General features: G+C 35.9%; 1 long non-coding RNA gene across 2 annotated transcripts; it reads right to left on the reverse strand.

Moving 5' to 3' along the window:
• Positions 1–796: 796 nt before the first annotated feature.
• On the reverse strand, positions 797–13,123 carry LOC144365230 (uncharacterized). 2 transcript variants are annotated; one of them, XR_013423548.1, is made up of 3 exons: positions 12,922–13,123; positions 5,075–5,329; positions 797–4,753 (listed from the first exon to the last, which is right to left on the reverse strand). It is a non-coding gene; the product is annotated as an uncharacterized LOC144365230 (long non-coding RNA). The 2 variants fall into 2 exon arrangements; XR_013423547.1 differs by having other exon boundaries at positions 797–5,329.
• Positions 13,124–13,584: the final 461 nt, after the last annotated feature.

Consider the following 13,584-nt stretch of genomic DNA (forward strand, 5'->3'; position numbering starts at 1 on the left):
TTAGAAGCCAGACATAATGGGTGCTATGGACCTTCTTGTTCCACTCTAACCCATGGGCAGGACTGCTCCTTTTGTAGACCTAGGACAGCGCAAACCCATTGCATATGAAATGTGCCAGTGATATTCTTATGCTTAGTGGCTTTGGAAGGCTTGAATATATTTGGAATTTTTCCAAATCAGTTTGTGCCTTGATAGTTGTAAAAAGTATTAAGTTAATGGATTAGCAAATTATTTTTTAAAAAATTATGACAAAGTTGCATTTGTTCCAAGAATTCTAAGTCAATTCTGCATAAGTCACTACATTAACCAAATAAAGGAGAAACATCATATGATCATATGAATAAATGTGGGAAAATTTTTGTAAAAATATTCATTCTTGATGTGAACTATTCAGGAAAATAAAAATAGAAGAGAAGTTATTCATTTGATAAGCAGCATGTATAAAGGCTTATAGAAAATATTATGCTTTTTGGTGAAATGTTGAGTGCTTTAGGTGAGGTTCCTCAAAAGCAGGGACTGAGAAACGGGGGTTTCGAGGGAGAATTTTCAGGTGGAACTTACCAGAAAGGATGGAACAGGATCAGACTGATGAATAAACTAGGCACAGATGTGGATTCAGAGGAAGTTAACCTCAGCTGACCCCAAAGGGAACTCTGAAACATGAATGGTACCACAGAGTATGCCACCTTGAGGCAAGGGGCCAAGCGTTTTTGTCCTCCACATCTGTTAGTCATAGGCTATGGACCACCTGTCTTTGTCCATTTTATGCTGCTATAACAGAATACCCACAACTGGATGATGTATAATTAACATAAGTTTATTTGGATTACAGTTTTGGAGGCTGAGAATCCCAAGAACATGGCACTGCATATAGTGAGGTCTTCATGCTGCATCATCCCATGGTGGAAGGCAGAAAAGCAAGAGAAGGCAAAGGAGAGAGCAAGAGGGGACCAAACTTGCTTTTATAAGAAGCACACATTTGTGATGACTAATCTACTCCTGTGATAACACCATTAATCCATTCCTGAGGGCAGAGCCCTCATAACCCAATCAATTCTTATTAGGTCCAATTTCCCAATACCACTACATTGCGGATTAAATTTTCAACACATGAATTTTGGGAGCTACTTTCAAACCATAGGACTACCTTTGGAAACAAGGCATAGTTTCCTACATAGTCTATGTCCAAGAGGCTGCCCATAGGCCAAGTGCAAGTTCAGAAGAGTATAGCTGTGAGCTGAGAGTGTCCTTGCCCACCTCCCCCAGATGGAAAAGGTACATTATCCCAGGAAAGGAGATCTGGTGGGCACCAGTAGAGTCTGCTAGATTGACTTTTGTATTATAAATAGTTCACCTAGAGCTAGAAAAAAAAGTTAATTTCAACCATTTCTGGAGTTCTGCTGACTTCATATTCTAAATTTGTGTGTGTGTGTGTGTGTGTGGTGCTGGAAATTGAACACAGAGCCTTTGTACAAGTGAGGCAAACACACTACTGACTGAGTTAAATCCCCAATCCCTCCAAGTTTTGATCTAGCATTGTTTTCCTTATACCTATAGAATATGCTTTAACATTTTTTTTTTTGGTAGTATGGGCCTGTTGGTAATTCTCTCAGTTTTGTTTATCTGAAAAGTCCTCTATTTGTCTTTCATTTTTGAAATATATTCTCATTGTACAGATATTCTGTGCTAGAAGTTTTTTTTTTCCTTGCCATTTTTAAAGGTGTCATTCTACTGTCTTCTGGTTTGCATAATTTCAGATGAGAAACCTGCTGTCATTCTTAGTTTTATTCCTCTGTACATAATTTTCTTTTTTTCTTTGTCTTCAAGATATTCTCTTTATCTTTAGTTTTGAAACACTTAGCTGATTGGTCTAATTGTGTGTGAGTTTCATTTTTATCCCTCCTCCTCTTCCTTCTTTACTTTGTTATTTGAGCTGTTTGGGGACTCTGAGTTTCTTAGACCTGTGGCTTAATGCATGTCATTGTTTTTGAAAAATTATCAGCTATTATCTCTTCAAATATTTATTCTACTCCATACACGTTAGACCCACAGGTCTTACATGCTGGGTTTTTTCTTTTCCTTATTTATTCTTTTTTTTTCTCTTTGTATTTGTTTGGGTAATTTCCATTGATCTACTTTCAAGTTCACTGATTTTTCCCCTTGGCTTGTTAAGTCTCATGATCACTAGGTGAAGGCATTCTTTATCCCTGTTCCAACATGTGCCATTTTTAGCATTTTTATTTTTTTTCTTATGACATGCATTGCTTTGCTGGAATTTTCCATTAGTTTTACATTACTCATCCTTTCTACTAGTCTTTAAGATATTAGTTATTTAAAATTTTCTCTTTGATAGTTTCAACTTCTGGTTGATCACTGAGTCTGGTTCTGTTGGCTGCTTTGTCTTTTGACAGTGTGTTGTTTGTCCTTTTGTGTGTGTGTGTGTGTATCTTATGATTTTTAATTGATCGACTAATTGAACATGAAAAAGAGTAGAGACTGAGGTCTGAAATTTCTTATGCCTAAAAGTGGATATATCTCTTCTGCTAGGTGATCCGTTGGAGAGGCAGGTGGTAGTGCTGAGTCAGTCTAATCAGGAATTGAATGATGTTTGGTTTTTGGCTGTCATGGTTAGCATCAGTGTGTCACTGACTTCAAAGTTTTCTAATATTACCTTGTGCTTAGTTTAGAAGTTTGATTAATGGAGGATTTTTTTATATGTCCTTCTTCCATCTTTAACTTTCAGTCTCTCTTGTGCTCTGTGCCTCAGACAATATTTCTCTCAATGTTCCTGACCCTCATCCAGCCTAAAACTGTTGCTTCAAGTGACTCACCTGGTAGAGGAGGCTGAGGGTTTCTTTGTTGTCTGGTTCAGAGTTTGTCTTAGAGAAGCTCTGTGTCTCTGTATGTTTGATGTCACCTAAGAAGTCTTTCTGTGGTCAAAATGATTTGAGAAGTCCATCAATCAGCCTTGGGTATTATAGCCAAAGGAGATTTTAGCATTAGCTTTGAGGTGAGAGTAACAAAAGTGCTTTTTACGTTGCCAGAGGTTGCTCTGTCCTTCTGTTGTTCATTTGGCTCTTGCATAAACATGGAGAAACAGTCTGGGGCAATGTCGCGCACTACTCCATGGGAGAACTTCACACAGAATATACTACAGATGGTACTCCTCAAGTTGTATGGCCCAGTGGTACTATGTGGGGGCACATTCTAGATCACTGTTTGATTTTGGAGGAAACTGAAAGCTGTGATGCACAGGAGCATTTCCAGATATGTAATATATCTTTGGTGAATTAATGTCCAATTTTCTTGGAAAGATATGAAATGGTAGTGAGATGGGCAAAAAAAAAAAAAAAAGAACTATAACTTTCAGATCTCTGCTGAGGTCTTTTATCTTTTTCAATGATATGTTATACTTGGGGAGAACCCTCTATTCTGTCTTTCAATTAATAGCTTTGTAACCCAAGTTGAGGCAAGAAATGAGGAAAGAATACTACCTTTATTTACTTATTCATGGGTAATAAACTATTTTACTCTTCTCTGAGGTGTGCTGGGATGTCATAAATATTGCATTTGGAATGCTTTTTAAAAATAGTAACAAAACATTAGAAGTAGCTTAAATGTTTAAAAATAAAGGTTTAGAAAGTTATTATTTTATGCCTATCAAAAAAGCATTTATGAAGAATTTTTAATGACAGGAAATTGCTCACGGGTATAAAAGAACAGGATTTTTTTAAGTGTACATACAGTTTTTCCTTAACTGTGTAAAAATATCAAATTTAAGAAAAAAAATTAAATGAAATCAACCAAAAAGTTAAGGTCACTAAGTGGGATTATGGATGATTTCTTTTCATCTTTGTAATGTTCTTAACTTTCCATGATTTAGTTAGTGAGAAGACACTACTTTTAAAATCAAAGTAACTAAAAACATAGTAATGTGAATGTGACATTAGTCACTAAGAAAAGGTACCAGGGGCGCTATTTCTCAGTGATTACCTAATGTGAAAGCCCTTAATTTTGGTAGAAGGAGTAAGAGAAAGCTTTCTATTTTTTGCTTCAAATGTTTTCATAGTTATCTTACATAATAATATTAACTATGATTCATTGATTCTGGGTCCTTTTTTTGTGTTGAAAGTACACCATTTACAAAAGATACATAGAAAAGGAATAAAATGCTTTCGGTATTAGTATTTTCCTCTCTCTTTTTTGATTAGAGACCAAATCTGTGTGATTTCAATGCTATACCTGGTTTGTTTGTTTTAATATTTTCAGCATTAGGGAGCTCTTCCAGATTAAATCCCCTGAACCCTTTTTTGGGTGGAGGAACAGAAAAACCAGGCACCTCTTTTGTCTAATAAGTTTCCCTAACAGGAAAATGTTTCTATTAAGTCCCAAAGAAAAATATAGAGATTCCTCTCAATTTTGGATACACACATCACTAGCAGATCTAGAGACATTTTCTACCTCTTGGAAAATATCTAGACACACTTGAAATAAAACCTGACCTATAGATACCTTCAACAAATATGGGTTATGTGTATGTGACATCATCAATGATCATGCTTCCTCTGATAGTGTCCCCTTCATCAAGGGACAAGGGTCCTTGTGTCACATTACCAATTCCTCCTTACACATGAGATGAAAAGGGTGACCTCCGCAGAAGCTTGTTTTCCTTTCGGCAACATTGACAGTCTGAGTTTCACACTGGCACAAAAAGTTCCTTGAGACTTCATGGCTATTGATTTTTTCTGGGAAACTATTAGAAAGGGAAAAAAATGTCTCTGAGTTGGCCTTGCATTACAGATAACATTTGACCCGAGCCAGGCGCATTCCATTCTAAGGCATTTCCACATGATTAAAGCCAGTGCAAAAGTGATTTTTTTCCATAGTGTGTATGTGTGCATGCCCCTGTCCCTGTGCATGTGTGTATTCATTTGAAGCAGGATAAGAGCTGCATATAGATACACATGTTTGTATAATAATATTTGTGTGTATGTGTGTGTAGAAATTAGGGCATGTTGGCAGGTGACTTTTGCCAAGACTTAGATCCAAAATAAAAGTGGAAGACCATATTTACCACTATGGATATTTATATGGGGCTCTGCCCCATGCTGTGAAGTGGCAGATTTTTCTTAGGCTCTAGTTGTGATTAAACAATAACACAGATGAGTAGTCAGGGGCCTGGTTCCTTTTCCTGGGGAAATCACTTCCTGCTTCCAGGGAAAGGTGTCCTTGAGATGACCTTTGTGCTTCCATTCTTGCCTCCATACATCCATTCTTTGCATGGAAGATCAGAGTGACGTTTAAGAAGCATAAAGGAAAATACAGAAATCTGTAAGAAATATAAACTGATAGTTTAAAAGTTTAAAAGCCTCCCTAGACTTGCCATAACACTTAGTGTACAATCAGTCTTCACCCTGACCCACCCAGGGCCCCAACCTGTTCTTTGCTGCTCCTGGGTCTTCACCTAGCACCACTTTCCCTTCTCCACCATCCTCTGGTGGTCTGCTTTGGGCTTCTAGAAGCGGCCAAATTTATTGCTGCCCTTGCACCTAACCCTCTCTACCAGCAATGTTCTTGCCTCTTCCCTAATCCCAGCTGTCTCCCGCCAGTCAATCAATGTCACCTTCTTGGAGATACTTCCATTGGTTACCTAGCTCCCTGGTAATTGCCTTAGCCCTCTATTTTCAATTCTTTGCTATTAGTTTTCACTCATTACTTTATTATTTCTGTTGCTTTGTTTATTTCTTTACTTTCACTCTCCTTCAGCCCATACTCAAATAAAAGCTTTAAGACAAAGCTATAGGGTCCTTGTCAATATTTGAATTTCTAATCCTACTCCCCACAACAGTGATTGGCCTGTGCTAAGCCCTCAAAAATAATAGTTAAATAAAAAAAAAATAAAGATGAAGTACAATACAGACCACAGAACATTATTATGAGGATTAAATGAGATAATATCTATAAAGCACTTAAAATAAAAAATGGCACATAAAATGCCCCATAAGTCATACCGATTATAATTGTTGTTGTTATTATTTTGCAATTTCTCCACTGCTTTTCTTCTTGATCTTTATAATTGGAAAGTTCTTTGTTTGGTGTATAACAACTCCTGCTGTAATTACCTAATTTTCCATTTTGAGGACCACACAGAATTGTCATTCTTCTGAGCTATTTGAAAAATAGCAAGTTGAGCCCTGGGCATTCTTTCTTCCAAGTCCAATAACTCTAATTCTCTTCATCTTTTCTTCTAGGTATTATACTTGGAGAAGAAACTTTCAAAAATACTCGTGTTATCCTGATCCAAGCCCTGAGGCAGGGCCACCGAACCGAGCCATCGCCATCGCCACATACTAATTATCGAATCCCTGTGCAGCTCTAATTTGTCCAGGCATAAAGGAAGCCGCCCACAGAGTTTTCCCTTGAAAATGACAACTTTGGAGTAGCACTTCCACCTACTCTTAAGGGGCAAGAGTGTCCTTGCAAAAACTTTCTCATATATGCTTTTAAAAATACATTGACGGATAAGGAGTTCTGGTCTATACAACTCTCTGTTCAGCAGGTATTTTTAGAATTTCTCCTTGCACTGCATTTAAGCCTCAAACTCACAAAAGGGGACATAATAATTGAAACTGGAATCTGTAATGTCATTCCATAGCTGAAATCAATGCAATTTTATTCCAACCTGATGGGAGAAGTGCTCAGCAGTGGCCTGAGTATATCTACACACAGAGAAGATTTCTGAGATTTCTTTGGATTTCTTCTAAAGAATGAGGAACACTGATTGCCATATCTTTCTTTTGATACTTTGCATAGGATTTTCTTTGGTGGCTCTTGATTTTGGTAGGAAACATTGGTTATTTCATTTAAAAGGGAGAAAATAATAGTAAAAGATGCTCTTAATGGGTTAGAGAAATTGATGGAAACTTTTAACAGTATAAGACATAATTATAGCTTATATATTATAGGATCATAGAGTGGGAAAGTAATTTGTCAGCTCACTCTTTGGGTTTGGTAAAGTTACTCAGTTCTGGATATTTTTTCTTAGTTCCTTCTCAAAATGAAATGCATGAGGAGAATAAGAAGATGTAAAGAAATTTAAAATGCTAATTTGTATAATACATTTATGAATATTATATATATATATATTTCTTCCTTTCATGGTGAAGTCAATAATATATTTTATTTTTACCCTTCATAGAAGTTTTTAAAAATTGTGCAATTTAAATAAATGCAGAAAAAGCATTCGACAAAATACGGCACTCCTTCATGTTCAAAACATGAAGTTTTAATTCTGAAGCACTGAAGAGTGACCACTGCCTGACCACCAGGCCATTTAGTTAAGAGAAATTTAAATTGTACAAGAAGAATATTGATACTATGAAAAACTGACATTAGATAAAGGGTAAAATTGAGAAAAATGCAAAAACAGTTAAGGAAGAGGTCTAAGTTGTAAGAGATTAGAAATGAAATTACAAAGTAGAATCAATGGGTATTGATTTTATATCTTGCTACTTTGTTGAATTCATTTATTCGTTCTAGAAGTTTTCTGGTGGAATTTTCAGATCCTCTAAGGATAGAATCATTTCCTCCGCAAATAGTGATAGTTTGAGTTCTTCTTTTCCTATACATATCCCTGGGGATCAAACCCAGGTCCTTGTGCATGTGAGACAAACACTCTACTAACTGAGCTATATCCCCAGGCCCTAGGCATATCCCTTTAATTTCTTTCGTGTGTCTAAATGCTCTGGCTAGAGTTTCAAGAAATATGTGAATTAGAAGTGGTGAAAGAGGGCATCCCTGTCTTGTCCCAATTTTTAGCGAGAATGCTTTCAACTTTTCTCTATTTAGAATGATGTTGGCCATGGGCTTAGCATAGATAACTTTTATGATGTTTAGGTGTGTTCCTATTATCCCTAGTTTTTCTAGTGTTTTGAACATGAAGGAGTGCTGTATTTTATAGAATGCTTTTTCTGCATTTATTGAGATGATCATATTATTCTTATCTGTTGATGTGATAAATTACATTTATTCATTTCCATATGTTGAACCAACCTTGTATCACTTGACCATGGTGCACTATCTTTTTAATATGTTTTTGTATTCGATTTGCCAGAATTTTAATGAGAATTTTTGCATCTATGTTCATTAGATATATTGGTATGAAGTTTTCTTTCTTTGATGTGTCTGTCTGGTTTTGGAATCAGGGTGATCTTAGCCTCATAGAATGATTTTGGAAGTGTTCTCTCTTTTTATATTTCATGGAATAATTTAAGAAGTATTAGTTCTTCTTTGAAGGTCTGGTAGAACCCAGCTGTGAATCTGTCTGGTCCTGGGCTTTTCTTGGTTGATAGGTTTTTGATGGCATCTTCTATTTTATTGCTTAAAATTGATCTGTTTAACTTGTTTATATCATCCTGATTCAGTTTGGGTAAATCATGTGACTCTAGAAATTTGTCAATGTCTTCAATATTTTTTATTTTACTGGAGTACAAATTTTCAAAATATTTTCTAATTATCCTCTGTATTACTGTAGTGTCTGTCGTGATATTTTCTTTTTTCATCATGGATTTTAGTAATTTGATTTTTCTCTCTCCTCTCTCTCCTTTGTTAGCATGGCTAAGGGTTTATCAATTTTTCAAAGAACCAGATTTTTGTTTTGTCAAGTTTTTGAATTGTTTCTTTTGCTTCAATTTCATTGATTTCAATTATTTCCTCTCTTCTAGTATTTTTGGTGTTGATTCATTTTTTTAGGGCTTTGAGATATAATCTTAGGTCATTTATTGACTTTTTCTTCTTTTAAAGAATGAATTCAGCAAAGCAGCAGGATATAAAATCAATACTCATAAATCAAATGCATTTCTGTACATCAATAATGAATCATCTGAAAGGTAAACTAAGAAAACTACCCCATTTATAATAGCCTCAAAAAAAAAAAACTTGGGAATCAATGAAAGAGGTGAAAGACTTCTACAATGAAAACTACAGAACACTAAAGAAAGAAATTAAAGAAGACCTTAGAAGATAGAAAGATCTCCCTTGTTCTTAGATAGGCAGAATTAATGTTGTCAAAAATGACCATACTACCAAAAGCACTATCCAGATTTAATGCAATTCCAATAAAAATCCCAGTGACAGTTCTCATAGAAATAGAAAATGCAATCATGAAATTCATCTGGAAAAATAAAGACCCAGAATAGCTAAAGCAATCCTTAGCAAGAAGAGTAAAGCAGGTGGCATCACTATACCAGACCTTAAACTATACTACAGAGCAATAGTAACAAAAACAGCATGGTACTGGCACCAAAATAGATTTGTAGACCAATGGAACAGAATAGAGGACACACAGACAAATCCACATAAAGAAGAATCAATGGAGGTCCAATACATAGAAAATAACAATTCAAATACAAGTGAAAAAAATATATAAAAAGTCAAAGATATAAGAAAACTTCCCTAAAATAAAGAAGATCTGCACCTGCTGATTGAAATGTTTTACTGTGACCTAAGAAAATTTAGTAAATAACAACCCATATGAAGGTGCATTCAGGTGCAGTTAAGTAACATTAAAGAAGAAAAGGAGCTGGGAGAGAAAGAGACAGAGAGAAATTTCTATAACAATCCAACAACTGAAATATAAAACAGGTCAGTATTACTTGATTTCTTCCCCTACCTCCACAAACTTCACCCCACAGACATGAAAACAGACCAAGAGTTCAGACAAATATCAGACTCCTCCAGAGCATTTCCTGATGCAAAACACTGGAATAACATCTCTAGGGTGCAGAAGGGAGCCAGTGTCACTTAGCAAGTTGTCTTCTTATGTGAGGGCAATACTAAAATATTGTCAGGAATTGAATCATTCATGTGCCCTTCCTAGAAAACTTCTTGAAAACATAACTCAGTCGACCAGAATGAGATTAATAACAATGATGTAAGAATCAAGAAAGCAAGCCAACTTGATAAGCAAAGTCAAGAGAACTGGAAGAAGCATGAATTTGACTTAGATTTAAAATTAAGGGCAATATGTTTCATTGAAAGTGTAGCAAGATCTCTTACGTGGATGCTTGAGATATATTTTTATAAAGGCAAAACTGAGCTGGCAAAGAGAAGAAAACTGGAGGCCAGAAACCGAAGAAAGTGTGATTTTGCAGGCAAATGTGGCAGTGGCTTTGTGCAGTATCCCCTGTGCTGTTTGCCTGGATGTTAGTGGATCAAGCTCTCAGGGGACAGGAGTGAAAACTAGCTTAAGGTAGGTGGGGAGGGACTAAATACCTCTGATAAATTTGGGAGTCCTAAAGGATGTAATTTTCAATGAATACAGAAATCAATCAGATAAGCAAGGACTGTTCAGTTAAGAGGGAGGGGACTGTCCTTTGGAAAGTAAGAAGTGAATATGCTTTATTCTTCACACTTGACACAAAGTCAATTCAAGATAGATTTGTGACTTAAAAATTGAAAGGCCAAATTTGAGTCTTTTAGAAAAAGTAGAGAATATCTTTATGATTTCAGGATAGGGAAAGATATCCTATGTAAGACATTGAAAAAAGAAAGCCATAAAAAAAGAATAGAATATTTGATTACATTAAAATCAAGACTTTTAGCTCATCAGAAGATAAATTCTCTGTCGCAGAAAGAAAATAAAATTAGTTAAGAGAGAGAAGCTATATTTGTCCTCTCTCTCTCTCTCTCTCTCTCTCTCTCTCTCTCTCTCTCTATATATATATATATATATATATATATATATATATATATATATATACATATATATATAATACAAAAGGAATTCCTTCAAGTCATCAAGAAAGAATAAATATAGAGTAGGGTCTGGTAGCACATGTCCATAATCCAAACAACTCAGGAGGCTGAGGCAGGATGATCGCAAGTTTGAGGCCAGCATCAGCAACTTAGTGAGGACTGAGCAACTTAGTATGACTCTGTCTCAAAATTTTTTAAAAATGGGGGTGGGTGGTGCTAGGGATATGGCTTAGTGGTTAAGCACCACCTGGATTCAATATCCAGTATGAGAGAGAGAGAGAGAGAGAGAGAGAGAGAGAGAGAGAGGGGAATAATCTAATAGAAAAATGAAGAATGACTGTGAACAGAAGAGGAAACATACGGCCATAAAGGTAAAAATGTTTTAAGTCTTAGATATCAAGACAATGTTAATAAGAACCACAAGGGTATCTTTTTCATGTCTATCAGATGAACAAAGATGAAGGAGTGAATACTGATAGTTGGCAAGAATATTAAACAATAGGAGTTGTTAAAGACTACTTGCAGGAGTGTAGTGGCTTAATCATTCTGTGAAACAATTTGGCATTAACTAATAAAGTTGAATGTATGCATACTTCACAACATGGCAATTTTTCTCCTCTATGTCTATTTTAGAGAGACTTTTACACATGAATCAAGATATGTTCAGAGAAGCATTATCCTTATTAGCAAAAATATAGAAATCATTCAAAATTCATCAACAATGGGTTGAATAAAAGCTGCTTGGAATACACATATAATACTACATCACAGTAAGAATAAGGGCACATGGCATACTCCATTTCCACCTATCTCTATCTATATATCCATCTATATATACACACACTTGATGTTGAACCATAGAAGGAAGTTACAAAAAAAAATTTAGAATGATTCTACTTGGAAAAAATTGAAACAAGGCAAATAAAATAATATGTTTTTTGGGAAAATACATATATGGTAAAATTATAAAGAAAATCAAGAGAATGCTTAGTACTAATTCTGTATAGGATTGCCTCTAACTTCACATCAGTGGACAGATCTGAAGGGACACACGAGGCCCTCCATTTGGGTGACAGCAATGAAGGGGTGTAGGGGTGTGAAATTATTATTCATTAAGTGGCCTATATAAGTTAGATGCATTTTTAGGGTGTGTAATCTTTTAATAATAATCATTTACAAACATGAAACTAAAAACTTTAGTAAATATAATAAGCAAAATATGTTTTTTTAAAAATATATAACTATAATAAAAACACTGTAATTTTGTTATAAAGGTAGAACAAAGTACAAGTGCATGTTAAGAAAAATAATTTAGGGTACAAAATATTAACTGAAGCAAAGCAAGTGATTTTTTATCTTAGCTCAAATACAAATTTAAAATAACAACTATAAGGATAGCACTTTTGAAGCAAAAGAGATAGGTTTATAAAACAGGATAAAGGACCCTAAAGCAGATGAGAGTGCACATAGAAATCCAGTATATGAAAACAATAACACTTATACTGCATTTGCTAGTATAACACTTATACTGTAATTGCTACTTGGACTTACATAAACTCCTTTTAGGTCAAAGACTTAAATGTAAAATGAATTCACAAGTAAAAAACTTCCAATGCAGAGCCATAGATAACTTACATACATCACTTCCCATAGTCAGCTTTCCTTGACCTCCCTGGAAGTTAATAGGTGCCTCCACTATGGGCTTCCGCAGCAGCCTACCAGCTCAGATTCTGCTCATCACCGCAGGTGACATTCTTTACAGTAGAAAAAACTGAGCTCACTGAAGACCTGGTTCCATTCTATCTTATTCATTACTGTATACTTAGCAACTCAGAGAATAAGTGGCCACAGAATAGGTGCTCAATAACAAATTTGTTAGTTTCACACACATATGATCAGATAAGTATAGATTTAGAACACAGATTTGTTGTGGAGTAGGCCTATGAAATAGCAGATGAAAGCAGAATCTCTAGAAGCAAATAACTGAAATAACTGACTACATCAAAAACAAAACAAAACAAAAACAAAAACAAATCTCCATATAGCAGAACAAAGATACCTGGCAAATGGGGGGAAATGTCTAGTATTACAACATCAGGCAAAGAGTTATTATCCCTCATTGACAAAAAGCTCTGGAAGAAAAAGATGAACAAAGAAATTTCACACCTTGTTCCCACGCGTTATTTCTCATGGTCTGTTAACTGGGGCTCAGCTGGGCAATTCTTGCTTGGAATCCGTCACTCGGTTGTGGGCAGATGTGGCTTGGGGCTGCACACCCACAGTGACTGACTCGCATGACTGGCAGCTGCTGCTGGCTGGTCATGGGGAGCCAGCGACCAGCAGCAGCTGCAGTCAGGGCTGTTGACCAGAGTGCTTACATGTGGCTTTGCCTGAGGTTCAGGCCCCTCCAGTGTGGAGGCTGGATCCAGAAGGATGCATCCCACAAGTGGGTGGTGCAAAAGACCCCAGGGAAGCTGCGAGTCTCTGATGAACTACGTTTAAAGGTCATGCAGCCTCATTTCTGCCATATTTCTTTTCCAGTTTGGCACTCAGGCCAGCTCAGATTCAAAGAATTTAAATTATCCATATTGGTGAAAGAAGCAGCCCACGTATAAAGAAGGGAAAACAATGATGCAGCCATATTTAGGGACTTTTCACCACACTCCCCAATCTATTGCCTACTTTTGGGGCTACTCAAGGGAGAGAAAGGATCAAATTTTCCTGTCCCAGGAAAGGTACACATCTATTGTAGTGGATCTTGATTTTAAACCACTTGGTGTTTAGTGGCCATGTAATTTGCTCTTTGCCCATGGTTTAAAAAAAATCATA

The sequence above is a fragment of the Ictidomys tridecemlineatus genome, chromosome 1, assembly GCF_052094955.1.
Source record: "Ictidomys tridecemlineatus isolate mIctTri1 chromosome 1, mIctTri1.hap1, whole genome shotgun sequence".
NCBI lineage: Eukaryota > Metazoa > Chordata > Mammalia > Rodentia > Sciuridae > Ictidomys > Ictidomys tridecemlineatus.